Source organism: Mobula birostris, chromosome 8 (genome assembly GCF_030028105.1).
Source record: "Mobula birostris isolate sMobBir1 chromosome 8, sMobBir1.hap1, whole genome shotgun sequence".
In the NCBI taxonomy this organism is placed as follows: domain Eukaryota; kingdom Metazoa; phylum Chordata; class Chondrichthyes; order Myliobatiformes; family Myliobatidae; genus Mobula; species Mobula birostris.
In genome coordinates this window covers 95864106-95876493 of record NC_092377.1, presented here as the reverse complement: position 1 = coordinate 95876493, position 12388 = coordinate 95864106, and the positions used below count along the sequence as shown (strand labels likewise).

The 12388-nt window shown below is 45.1% G+C and overlaps 1 protein-coding gene across 7 annotated transcripts in view; it reads left to right on the top strand.

Moving 5' to 3' along the window:
* Window positions 1-2382: 2382 nt before the first annotated feature.
* LOC140201504 (ribosome-binding protein 1-like) overlaps window positions 2383-12388 on the top strand; it is a 151875-nt gene continuing 141869 nt past the window's right edge. For 2 of the 7 annotated variants that reach the window (XM_072265719.1, XM_072265717.1), the window contains exon 1: window positions 2385-2587. The gene's annotated coding sequence lies outside the window, so the exon portion shown is untranslated. Of the gene's footprint in view, window positions 2588-12388 lie in introns of all 7 variants that reach the window. The other 5 variants (XM_072265715.1, XM_072265718.1, XM_072265720.1 and 2 more) reach the window with 4 other exon arrangements.

Below are 12388 nucleotides of genomic sequence, written 5' to 3'. Positions count from 1 at the left end.
GGCACAAAGTTTGATGTGTTGTGTATTCACAGATGCTCTTCTGCACACCACTGTTGCAATGAATGGTTATTTGAGTTACTGACACCTCCCTGTCAGCTTGAACCAGTCTGGCCATTCTCCTCTGAACTCTCTCATTAACAGCGTATTAGTGAGTCGTGGGCATGCTATATTGGCCCTGGTTGAGTAGTGGCTCTTGCAGGCTGCCCCAGTACAATTCCGTTGATTTGATTTGATGCAAAAATTGCATTTCACTGTTTGTTCCGATGCACATGTGACAAATGAAGCTAATCTTTAATCTTTTCCTTTTTAGATTATTTTATGGAGATATTTGTAGAACCCAGAAGGAAGCCATGAATAGTTGACCAGGTGGTAAAGTAACTCCAGGGATCATTTCCCAACAACTTCACTGTTTGCAGGGGTTATTAACAATTGAAAATATTGCTAGCATGATGATTAAAGAAGCAAGTAATACTGGTTGTTTTGGGGAAAAAAAACACTTTGTAATCGGGTACATGAAAACAGGCCACTTTAATATTGAGAAATTCAAAATTAAAGCTTTCAGATGCTAAGAACAATACATATAATTACACAATGAGAACTGTATTGTTGATTAACGTGCGGCAGGAAGAGAATTAGGGTGTGCTTGTTAGCCGTGCGTTGCACACCAGTTATTGCCAAAACAAATAGCATGCACAAATGCCTAGTTGACACTTGGGATATGTGTTCAAAGGGTAATTAATTATGCAATTTTTATTTCCTTCTGCATGATAGTGTAGTGTGAACCTATGAAATACCATATAAAGGGAATGCATTTTCTTGTATTGATGGAATAAAGGGTTGCCAGGTGGATATTAAAGTGGAAGTGGTCTGCACATGGTCCAGTGCTGGGCTTGTGACAATAAATCTCACAGAAGTTGCACTGGCTTTGGAAGCCACGTGGGCCAATTGGAATGATTTATTTTATTGATGGAATCGACCTTCCTGCCCTTTGACCTTTCAGTGCCACCGAGCATCCCCCCCCCTCCCCCCCCACCCCCCATTTAATGCCCGGACTTTGGACTGTGGGAGGAAAGCCACGTGATCACGGGGAGAACATACAAACTCCTTACAGGCAGTGCGGGATTTGAACCCTGGAACGCCTCTGCTAACCCACCGCGCTACCGGTGCTAGAGCTCAAAGGGGTTGAGGCTGACAGGTTGCTTAAACAGCTGGCATTCCCTTGAGTTTGGAAGATTCACTGGCGATCAGATCAAGGTGTCTAAAGGTGATTACGGTGTGTATCAGAGCAGGTGCGCTCTTTCCGTACTAACCCGCGAACGCTGGATTTAGAGAAGCCTTCCTCACTGAGATTTATATACTTTTGATCAGCAGGGTTATCAATGGATACGGAGCAAAGTCCAGTCAATAGAGTTGAGTACCTCATGCAATCAAATAAGAGGCAGGGTCTGAACTGCATAGATCAATTGACAACGTGAAATCCGCGGCTACCTCCACACACCTAACATCATACTTAAATATAGATCTGCGCAATCCTTCATATGCACACAATGCTGTTACATTGTTTCACTCAACTTACATCAAAGCTGGCTACAATAAATTACAGTGACAGTCCACTTCAGTCACATCGGCACGGTCTTTTTCTCCCCCAGTTTTAATTGTCAATTAAACTTAATATGGCTTGTTTTTCGCTACTGAAATGTTTGAACTGATAAAAAATAGAGCCGATACTGAAAGAGAAACGCTCGTTTTGATGTTGCCAGTCAAAATAGCATGTTGCAAACACCTGCACAACCCGCAGCCAGCCTTTTATAAAATCTAAAGCTGTCAAACGTTGGAATCAACGCTGGCGGTCATTAGGATTAGTTCTTACTATAGGTCCATTTAAAAACCCGCAGAAGCGTTTAAGAGGAAGGTATTCCACTCACAACTGAAGATTTTTAAACCAGGGTAAAAATCTGTCATTCGGTCCGAGTGATCGTTGAACTGTCTAAATCTGAATCTTGCCCATGCATTTCAGATAGAATGCACCAGTGCCGGGAGAGTTCTATGCAGAAAATGACAGTTTAATTCAAAAAAACCTTGCTATTTTATCAGCTGCTACTCTCTCCCCCCTTTTGCTTGCTGCTGAAGAGGCTGGAAGCGCTGAGTTGGGAAGTGTCGTGCCGCCGTGGTAGCACCGAGCCGACCCCACGAGGGAATCCGGGCTCCGTTCCGTTCCCGGAGCGGAGCGAAACGGAAACTACATCCCCCACAACACCAAGCAATCACATTGTCTCATCATGGCTTTCTATTGGCCGAGGTCTCCTCCGTGTGGCGCAGTCGGACCAATGGCGGCTGGCGATGGATTGGAAAGGGACGGGCTTCGGTGGGCTGGCTGCCAGCGCCGGGGAGAAAAGTGCCACGACTCCAAGGCGCAGGGGCTCACTTCGCCTTGTACATCGGCAGGGAGGGCGAGAGAGCAGTCGGGGAAAGAAAGGGGCTTGAAGGATACAAAATAGCTGCTTCTCTCGCACGGTCAGCGCTGCTCAACAACTGTGTTTAACACCCCAGGAGGCAGAGGGAGATTCGAGGTTTGATCACGTTTGAGGTAAGAAGGCTTTATGGAGAATAATGCAGGCATTGTGCCCTTTCGACAGGGTTAGGGGGATATCGGCTTGTTAGGGGCACCACTGCACCCCCCCCTCCCGTCTCTGACTTCACCCCCACAGCCTTGATCTTGGCTATATCACTGGTGATACCGATTTATTTTCTTTCTTTTTAAATACACAACGCATACGTGGGCAGCTGGAGAGGTTGGCAGAGCAAACTGTGCCTTGTGTTATTTGGGGGGAGGGTTAAATAAAAAAAAGGATTTTTTTATATTTTGAGGAAAAGTCGGGTTAAGTTTGTTGGTGTATGGTTTAAGGAGAAGACCTGTCAAAAGGTTAGATCAACTGTGTGCAACAGTTTTATGAAGTAACTTTTAATGAATCTGATTTTTTGTTTGGAGGGGTGGAGAATTGAGACTAGATACTGTAACTGACTTTTAAAATTGAACAGATATTTTTGTTAAAACCTGGAGCTTCGATTCTCTTCCCCCCCCCCCCCCGCCAAGATAAATGTTGCATGTGGTTGTGCATCACAGGTATTTTAATCGAGACTGAAGAATTAAAATGGGACTTTTCAGACGAACTAAAACTTGTCCTTTTTGAAGTAGCGATTTTTGCAGGACTTTTCTTCTGTTTGAGCCATTGGTTAATGTTTACCTTGCCAAAAAAAAGGACCCACGCAATGTGATATTCTGCACAATTTTTAAAGAAGTGCTTTCATCTATGGTTGAAAATTGCAGTTTCAATTTATGTTTTAGACCACAATAAATATGACGGGTGGTGAATTAGAGACAATACCAATAAATCTAGAGGAGAATACCGGGGGGGGGGGGAAGAGGGTGGAGAGGGATTGGAACCAAAGCAGCATTTACTGAGGAAAAGTTTCCTTCTGAATGCTTCAGAGAAATTACATATGGCGAAAGCATCGGGCAGTGTTTTCACTGTAATAGAAATGGTTTTCCATCTGGAAAATCGTAGGTTTAGAGGGAACTAGGACTGAACTTTGAGTGTGAAAAAGGTGCATCTGTCTGACATTCCTTTTTTTAAAAAAAAGCCTTATTGAGAATAATCTTTCATTCACTATTGGCACATTAAGAATAAATACATTTTTAATTTTGTTACTCCCCTCCCTTTCCACGAATATATTTACACTTCATAAGATTGTCTCCCTGATTTTTTTTTTAAACAAATAAAGACATTATGCAGAGCCTATTTTCATCAGCTAACGGTTTGCGAGGGGGCAGACTGAGGAATGTGTGTACACGTTGGCTCCCTGAAACAGTGAGGATCCGGCACTGAAATCTGACCACTCAGGAACTGCCTCATCTTACTTATTACGGTGTCACTCGCATCTAGCAGAGAGGTACCGCATGGTCCTAACGCCGGGTGCAGATGTCAGTCCCTGCCCACTGTAACTGTTAGCAAAAGTTGAAGTTTTTTTTGGCGTGGCATGGAGATGAGGCGAAGCAGAATTTTATTACATGGTCTCGTGTACAGTAATAAGTTTTTTTTTGAGAGTGTAATCACACAACTAATTTCCTTAGTAAAATTAAAGGCATTGGTTGAGTACTGTTTGATTTAATTGGACTTTTTAAAAATTATTATGGTACTTTTCATTGATTTTTACTAGCATTCACCAGGCAAATCAGTAGGATTCTGTTATCCTCTGTCTTTTATTTTATGCCTTGACAATTTGCAAACCCCTTGGTGCAATGGCTTCAGGTTCTGTTGGTGATGGTAACTGTGATGCGCGTTGACCTCATCAAGTGTTATACAGGCCATTCGGCTCACCAAGTCCATGCCAACCATCAGCCATCCATTTGCAGTAATCCTACATCATTCAGAATATTTATCCCCACATCTCCTCCCCCCCCCCCCCTGCATTCTACCCCTTAGCTACACACCAGGGGCAGTTTCACTGGGCAGTTAACCGACCAATCTGCACGTCTTTGGGATGATGGAAACTAGAGCACCCGGAGGAAGCCATGTGGACACAGGGAAATATGCAAATTCCACCCAGGGCACACCTGAGGCCAGGGTCCCTGACCCAGTGGGAGAGGTGGGGAAATCACTCCACTAGCTCTGCCACTCTGTTGCACTCTGTTGGCCCCAGACGAGAAGATCCTTCTGCACTAAGAAAAGGATCCCAGAAATGACAGGGATGAGTGAGGCATGTTTGGTGGCTCCAGGCCTGTACTTGCTGGAGTTTAGAAGACTGAGTGAGGGGGAGGAACGTTACTGAAACCTATTGAATATTGAAAGACCCAGAAAAAGTGGATGTGGAGAGGATGCTTCCTGTAGTGGGGGAGTCTAGGACCAGCAGGCACAACCTCTGAATTGAAGGATGTCCCTTTAGAACAGAGATGAGGAGGAATTTCTTTAGCCAGAGGGTGGTGAATCTGTGGAATTCATTGTCACACGTGGCTGTGAAGCCCTTGTCATTGGGTATATTTAAAGCACAGGTTGATGGGTTCTTGATTAGTAGGGGCATCAATCGTGGGTAGAGGGCAGATGTTGAGAGGGATAATAAATCAGCCATGATGGAATGACAGAGCAAACCTGATGGTGGGGGGGTGGGGGGGAGAGAATCGAGAGAAGCCAATTTAACATCCGTGGAAAGAAACTGGAGTACTGAGGGGAAGGGGGGATTGTTGGAACACAAATGTAGTTATGGGGAACTGATCCGGAGAATGGGAGATTGACCCTGGAGCCGTGAGCCTGATTGCTTCTTTGATGTATTGTCCTTCCTGTTTGGTAACAGAGAGGATGGCCTGGAGGAAACCCCTCTTTCACCTCCGTCATTTCAGGGAACAACTGGTACATAAATTAAGATGTTCACCACCTGATCTTGCACTAAATAATATGGTTAAATCATTAAATGTATTTCCTTGTCCCCTACTGCTTATAAAGAATTCCTTTATATCAATTCCAGGGCATATTGCAGGCAATCAGATATTTCTAAAAGTAAGAAAATATTTTCTGTACTCTTCCCCAGAGCCATTCTTTTCTTTGAACTGAAGTTCAAAGTAAATTTATTCTCGAAGTACGTATGTGTCACCAAATACTACCTTGAGATTGAATTTTTTTTCAGGCATTCACAGTAGAACAGAAAATACAATAGAATCAGTGAAAAACCACACACAGATGGACAATGAGCAAAAGAAGACAAACTCTGCAAATAATTTAAAAAAAACACCACTGAGAACATGAGATGTGGAGTCCTTGGAAGTGAGTCCATAGATAGTGGAATCAGTTCAGAGTTGAGGAGATCAAAGTTATCCACACCGGTTGGTTTTCCAGCCTGCAGAGTTCTAGCTGTACGGCAAAATAACAATCTACATGGCTCACAAAGCTCCAGTAGGATTTTGTAGAGCTTCCAAAATATCTTTTCAGCTTTATTTATTTAGTGACACAGCTCAGAATAGGTTCTTTGAGCCACGTTGTCCCAGCAACCCCTGACAAAACTGATTAGCTCTAACGTACTCATGGGACAACCTACAGTGACCAGTCCCCCTGCCCGGTACGTCATTGGACTGTGGGAGGAAGCCGAATCACCCAGGGAAAGCCAGTGCATTCCACAAGGAGGACTCATCGACTTCTTTTCGAGCAGTGCCGGAAGTGAACTGTGAACTCAGGAATTCCCTGAGCTGTAATCGCATCACATGAACCGTTACGCTAGTGTGGTACCCTTAACTTAGTGAAAAGCAAGTCCTGCTTCATGGCAAATGAAATATCTGGATTTGTACAAAGTCTTTCAGGAGCTTCAGACTTTTGGACCCAGTTTGCAACCGAGAAGTACCTTTGTAGTTCAGTCACTGATGTCGAGCAGGGAAAACCCCAGTCAGTTGCAACTTTTGTTAAAAGTAGTTATTAAGACTCCTGCCCTATAACGTGCCATCATTTTGTATGGACCTGAGAGGGTGGTTTGGGAGTTTTGGAGAAGTAATACTCTGAGCCAATAGGCTGGTCCTGGACTTAATTCCATCTGGCATAATTTACGTATTATTATTTAATTATTGTTTTATATTGCTATATTTATACTCTATTCTTGGTTGGTGCAACTGTAACGAGACCCAATTTCCCTCGGGATCAATAAAGTATGTCCATCTATCTATCTATCTAATGGCCAGGTGCACTGAATCAACCTTCAACAGAGAGACTAGAGAGATTCCATTTGGGTAGCCTCCAACCTGATGGCGTGAACATTAACTTCTCTAACCTCTGTTAATGCCCCTCCTCCCTTCTTACCCCATCACTTTATTTATTATTTCCCCCTTTCTCTCTCTTTTTTTTCTCTCTCTGTCCCTCTCACAATCACTCCTTGCCTGCTCTCCATCCTCTGGGCTCCCCTCCCCCATTCTTTCTCCCCAGGCCTCCCATCCCATGATCCTCTCCCTTCTCCAGCCTCATATCCCTTTTGCCAATCAAAATTCCAGCTCTTAGCTCCATCCCTCCCCCTCCTGTCTTCTATCATTTTGGATCTCCCCCTCCCCCTCCCACTTTCAAATCTCTTACTATCTCTTTTTTCAGTTAGTCCTGACAAAGGGTCTTGGCCCGAAACGTCGACTGTACCTCTTCCTGTAGATGCTGCCTGGCCTACTGCTTTCCACCAGCATTTTGTGTGTTACTAGAGAGATTAGCTTTGTTTGTCACATGTACACTGAAACATAGTGAAAACTGCCATTTAACGTCACATCAAATCAGCAAAGATTGTGCTGTGAGCAGCCTGCGTGTCACCACACTCCCAGAGCCAACAGCTCACTAACACTAACCCTAACCCGTGCGTCTTTGTGAGGTGGGGGGGAGGAAACCCACACAGTTGCGGAGAGGAAGTACAAACTCTTTAAAGGCAGCGATGGGAATTGAACCCTGGTCTTATGGGCTGTAAAGTGATGTGCTAATCACTACACCACCGTGTTGCCCCTTTTATGTTCATATCAAAGCCTCTGGCCAGCAAGGTGCAAGAAATTAATGCTTCCTTTTTTTTCATTTTTATTTGGGGATATGGCACAGTAACATGCCCTTCCAGCCCAACGACCCCACACAGCCCACATACACCTGAGTGACTAACTCACCTACCGACCCACGCAGCCCACATACACCTGAGTGACCAACTCACCTACCAACCCATGCGTGCTTGTGATGTGGGAGGAAACCAGAGCACCTGGAGGAAACCCACACAGTCACAGGGAGAACGTATCACCTACTTAAAGACAGTGGCGGGAATGGAACCCCAGTCTGTGATCGCTTGCACTAACTGCTATGCACTGTACAATACAGTGTGACACGCGCACTATCGTGCCGCCTAGGTTTCTGTGAACTCTGCAGCTGCCGTACTGAGGAACAAGTTATTCCAAACCCCAGGCATTGCATTCACAGGTGTCACTCAGGACAAACATTGTGAGTAAACCTACCTGTGTGGATGTCTAAGTCAGGTCAGAAGTGATTGGACCTGGCTGGAAGCCAAATTACGCAATTTAGCTTTCGGCTTGTTTGACGAAATAGCTTTGAAATTTGCTTTTTGCTTGTCTGATGAACTGCAATGGTGGTCCCTGTGAGTTAATTTAAAATATACCATACTAAAGTTCAAAGTGTATTTTATTTTCAAAGTACGTGTACATTATACAACCTTGAGGCATCCACGAAACAGAGAAACCCAAGAACAAACCCCATGTATATGAAAAAAGACTGCCTAACACCCAGTGTGCAGAGAATAAAGAAAAGCACATCATGCCCATAAGAAATGAAAAGAATAAAATATCCCATCAAAAAGGCATTCAAACACCCGATGTGCACTGAAGAAAAACAATGCATCATGCAATCAGTAACCACAAGCAAATGATGTTTCTGAACTGAAGTTCACGTAGAGAGTCCCGTAGGTCAGCGCGGAGTTGAGTAGGTGCCATGGAGCAGCGATCTTAATCTGTCCGTACCCTGCCTTGGGCCCTGACACTTGACGTTTCTGGCACCTTGAGCGTTTCAGTCTGGCCCGTCTCCATCTGAACCTCTGGGTCTGCAGCTTCGAGCAGTAACCTGAGCTGGCCCGTACCTCAACTTGAGCTTTTGAATCTGGCTCGGTGCTTAAGTTTCCATACGAACAGTAGGTTCTGCCACTTGGCTACGTCGGACTTCGCCGCTTTGCTTCGGCTGTAAATCTCCATCCACAGGTCGTGCTCAGTCACGGCTGGTGCCTGGACCCCACGGCTTCGATTCCGTCCGTGCTTGGTCTTTCATGCTGTTCCACACTACTGTTGTCTGTGAGGAGTTTGTATGTTCTCTCTGTGACCGCGTGGCTTTCCTCCCACGGTACAAAGATGTACCGGTTATTTGGTCATTGTAAATTGTCCTGTGTTCAGGCTAGGGTTAAACTGGGGCAATTGCTGGGTGGCAGGGCTCGAAGGCACAGAAGGGCCTGTTCCATGCTGTCTCAATCAATCTGTAAATAAATAAAGATTCTGTCTCAAAAGTAAGGAGTTGCTCATTTGGGAATGAGATGAGAGGAAATTTTTGTCACCACAAATAATTGGAATTCTCGACCCAAGAGTATAGTCAGGACTGAGATTGCTAGGTTTTGGAGTGTTAAGGGGAACTATGGAAATGGGGTTAGTTCAGGAAGTGGCACAAAGGTAAAAGGTCAGTCTTGTACTGCAGCACGGGGATTGGATGACCTCCTGTTTCCAGCGTTCTCCTTTACACGATTGTTTAGTGCTTATAGATTGAGATTAATAGCTTGGTTGACGGTCTTTCTTGCAAGAATGCCCATCAATAATAAATATGTAGGATACAAGGAGGCTTGTCAATCCCTTGCGTTGATCCAGACATTTGCTTAAATCATGGCTGACGAGTCTCAGCCTGAAACGTCGGCTCTTTATTCCTCTCCGTAGATGCTGCCTGACCTGCTGAGTTCCCCCAGCATTGTTTGTGTTCCTCTGGATTTGTAGCATCTGCAGAATCTCTTGTATTTACCACGTATTTGCACATAGTTCTATATCCTTCAATAGTTTGTATCTTGTCTTACCAAAGTTCATCGATCTCTTACTTTAAGGTGTTTGCTTGGTTACAGCAGGTTTGGGGAGAAGTTTCCCACAGCTCTTTGCTCAAACATTCTCTCTCTGCCCTACATCTTTAGTTCAAAGTTCAGATTTATTATCAAAATACCTGGGAGAAAGAAACCAAAGGTCCATGAGCCAGTCTTCCTCAGAGGGTCAGCAACCTTAAATTCCTTGGTGTTATTATTTTGGAGTGCCTGTCCTGGGTCAAGCATGTGAGTGCAATTATGAAGAAAGCACTGCAGCGCCTCTAACTTGGGAGTTTGTGAAGACTCGGCGTGACATCTTAAAACTTTGACAAACTTTTATAGAGAAGTGTAGCAGAGAGTATATTGACTGGCTGCATCACAGCCTGCTGTGGAAATACCAATGCTTTGTATGGAAAATCCTATGGGAAGTAATGGCTATGGCCCAGTCCATTATGGGTAAAGCCTGCCCTGCCTCCAAGCACACCTACACAGAGCATTGTCATAGGAAAGCAGCATCCATCATCAGGGACCCCCACCACCCAGGTCACACTCTCTTCTCATTGCTGCCATCAGGAGGAAAGTGCAGGGGCCTCAGGACTCGCACCACCAGGTTCAGGAACAGTTATTACCCCTCAACCGTCAGGCTGTTGAAACAAAGGGGATAACTTTGGTCCTGTGGAATTCTTTGCCACAGGCAGCTGTGGAGGCCAGGTCTTTCTGTATGTTTAAGGCAGAGGTTGATGGATTCCTGACTGGCCAGGGAAGGGATGCAGGGGAGAAGGCAGGAGATTGGGGCTGAGAGGGAAATAGGATCAGCCATGATGAAATGCTGGAGCAGACTCGATGGGCAAAATGGCCTAATTCTGATCCAATGTCACAAACCACTCAACTTCACTTGCCCCATCATTGAAATGATTTTGTGTGCCATTTCCTACGATGGGACTTCAATGGGTGGAAAATAGCTTAAATTTCTTACCAGTATGGTTGTATTAGAAACATAGAAAATCTACAGCACAATACAGGCCCTTCGGCCCACAAAGCTGTTCTGAACATGTCCCTATCTTAGAAATTACCCAGGGTGACCCATAGCCCTCTACTTTTCTAAACTCCATATACCTATCCAGGAGTCTTTTAAGAAAGACCCTATTGTATCTGCCTCCACCACCGTTGCCGGCAGCCCATTCCATGCACCCACCACTCTCTGCATTAAAAAAAAATTACGCCTGACATCTCCTCTGTATCTACTTACGAGCACCTTAAAACTGTGTCCCCTCGTGCTAGCCATCTCAGCCCTAGGAAAAAGCCTCTGACTATCCACGCGATCAATGCCTGTCATCACCTTGTACTCCTCTATCAGGTCACCTCTCACTTTCTGTCACTCCAAGGAGAAAAGGCCGAGTTCACTCAACCTATTCTCATAAGGCATGCTCCCCAGTCCAGGCAACATCCTTGTAAATCTCCTCTGCACCCTTTCTATGGTTTCCACATCCTTTCTGTAGTGAGGCGACCAGAACTGAGCACAGTACTCCAAGTGGGGTCTGACCAAGTGTCCAGTGTAGCTGCAACATTACCTCTCGGCTCTTAAACTCAATCCCACGATTGATGAAGGCCAATGCACCGTATGCTTTCTTAACCACAGAGTCAACCCGCGCAGCAGCTTTGAGTGTCCTGTGGACTCAGACCCCAAGATCCCTCTGATCCTCCATGCTGCCAAGAGTCTTATCATTAATACTATATTCTGCCATCATATTTGACCTACCAAAATGAACCACCTCACACTTATCTGGGCGTGCAGTCGTTGTTGATTTAAATCAGTCGTTCTGATTATGTCAGCTACTTGCCTAGCAGTATGCTGAACTGGTCAGTACTGGTTTCCCTCAGCTTTGGACTTTTACCTGAGTGTTCTAACCTAGAGGTGAGTTACTGTCATTGAACCCATGCTAAGAGCTTCAGTTAACGTAGATAGCTGTGACTATTTAGACTCCCACTCTTGGCTGTGCACGTAGCTTGGAAAATGCAACAGGGCTGTTAGTTACATCTTTGAGCAGTTGAGAGTAACACGCAAAATACTGGAGAAACTCGGGCAGGTCAGTCAGCATCTATGGAAATTAATAAACACTCTACATTTTGGACCAAGACTGGAAAGGAAGGGGTAGAATCCCAAATAAGGTGGTGGGGGGAGGGGAAGGGTCACAAACTGGCAGGTAAAAGGGGAAACCAGGTGTGGGGAAGGGGGGGATGAAGTGAGAAGCTGGGAGGTGATTGGTGGAAGAGGTAAAGGGCTGAAGAAGAAGGAATCTGATAGGACAGGAAACTGAGGGGAGGAGGAGGGGCAGCAGATGGAGGTGATGGGCAGGCGAGGAGAAGAAAAAGGATGAGTGGAATGTCAGAATGGGGGAATAGAAGAAGAGAAGGGAGAGGAGAGAAAAATTACTTGAAGTTGGAGAAATTGATGTTCATGCAGTCAGCTTGGAGGCTACACTGAGCAGTCCATGTTTCTCCCTTCAAAGTCTTTGTGCCTTTTTACGAGGAAGGTGTTTGTTGTTTGTGCTTTTCTGAGTTTAACACTTGTTAGCAAACGAGAAGGGGAGTGGGGCGTGTGAGAGGAAGTTTTGGGTTTATCCCAAGGTTTTCATGATCCCAAAATACTCCCTGGCCAACAGAATACTGTAGTGGGAGGACTGAGCCTTGGGATTGGTGAAGAAACCAGAGGTCCAGATTTCTTGTGCATACTTTTGGTGACACACTCAGTGGGTACTTTATCAGGTACAAGAGGTACCTA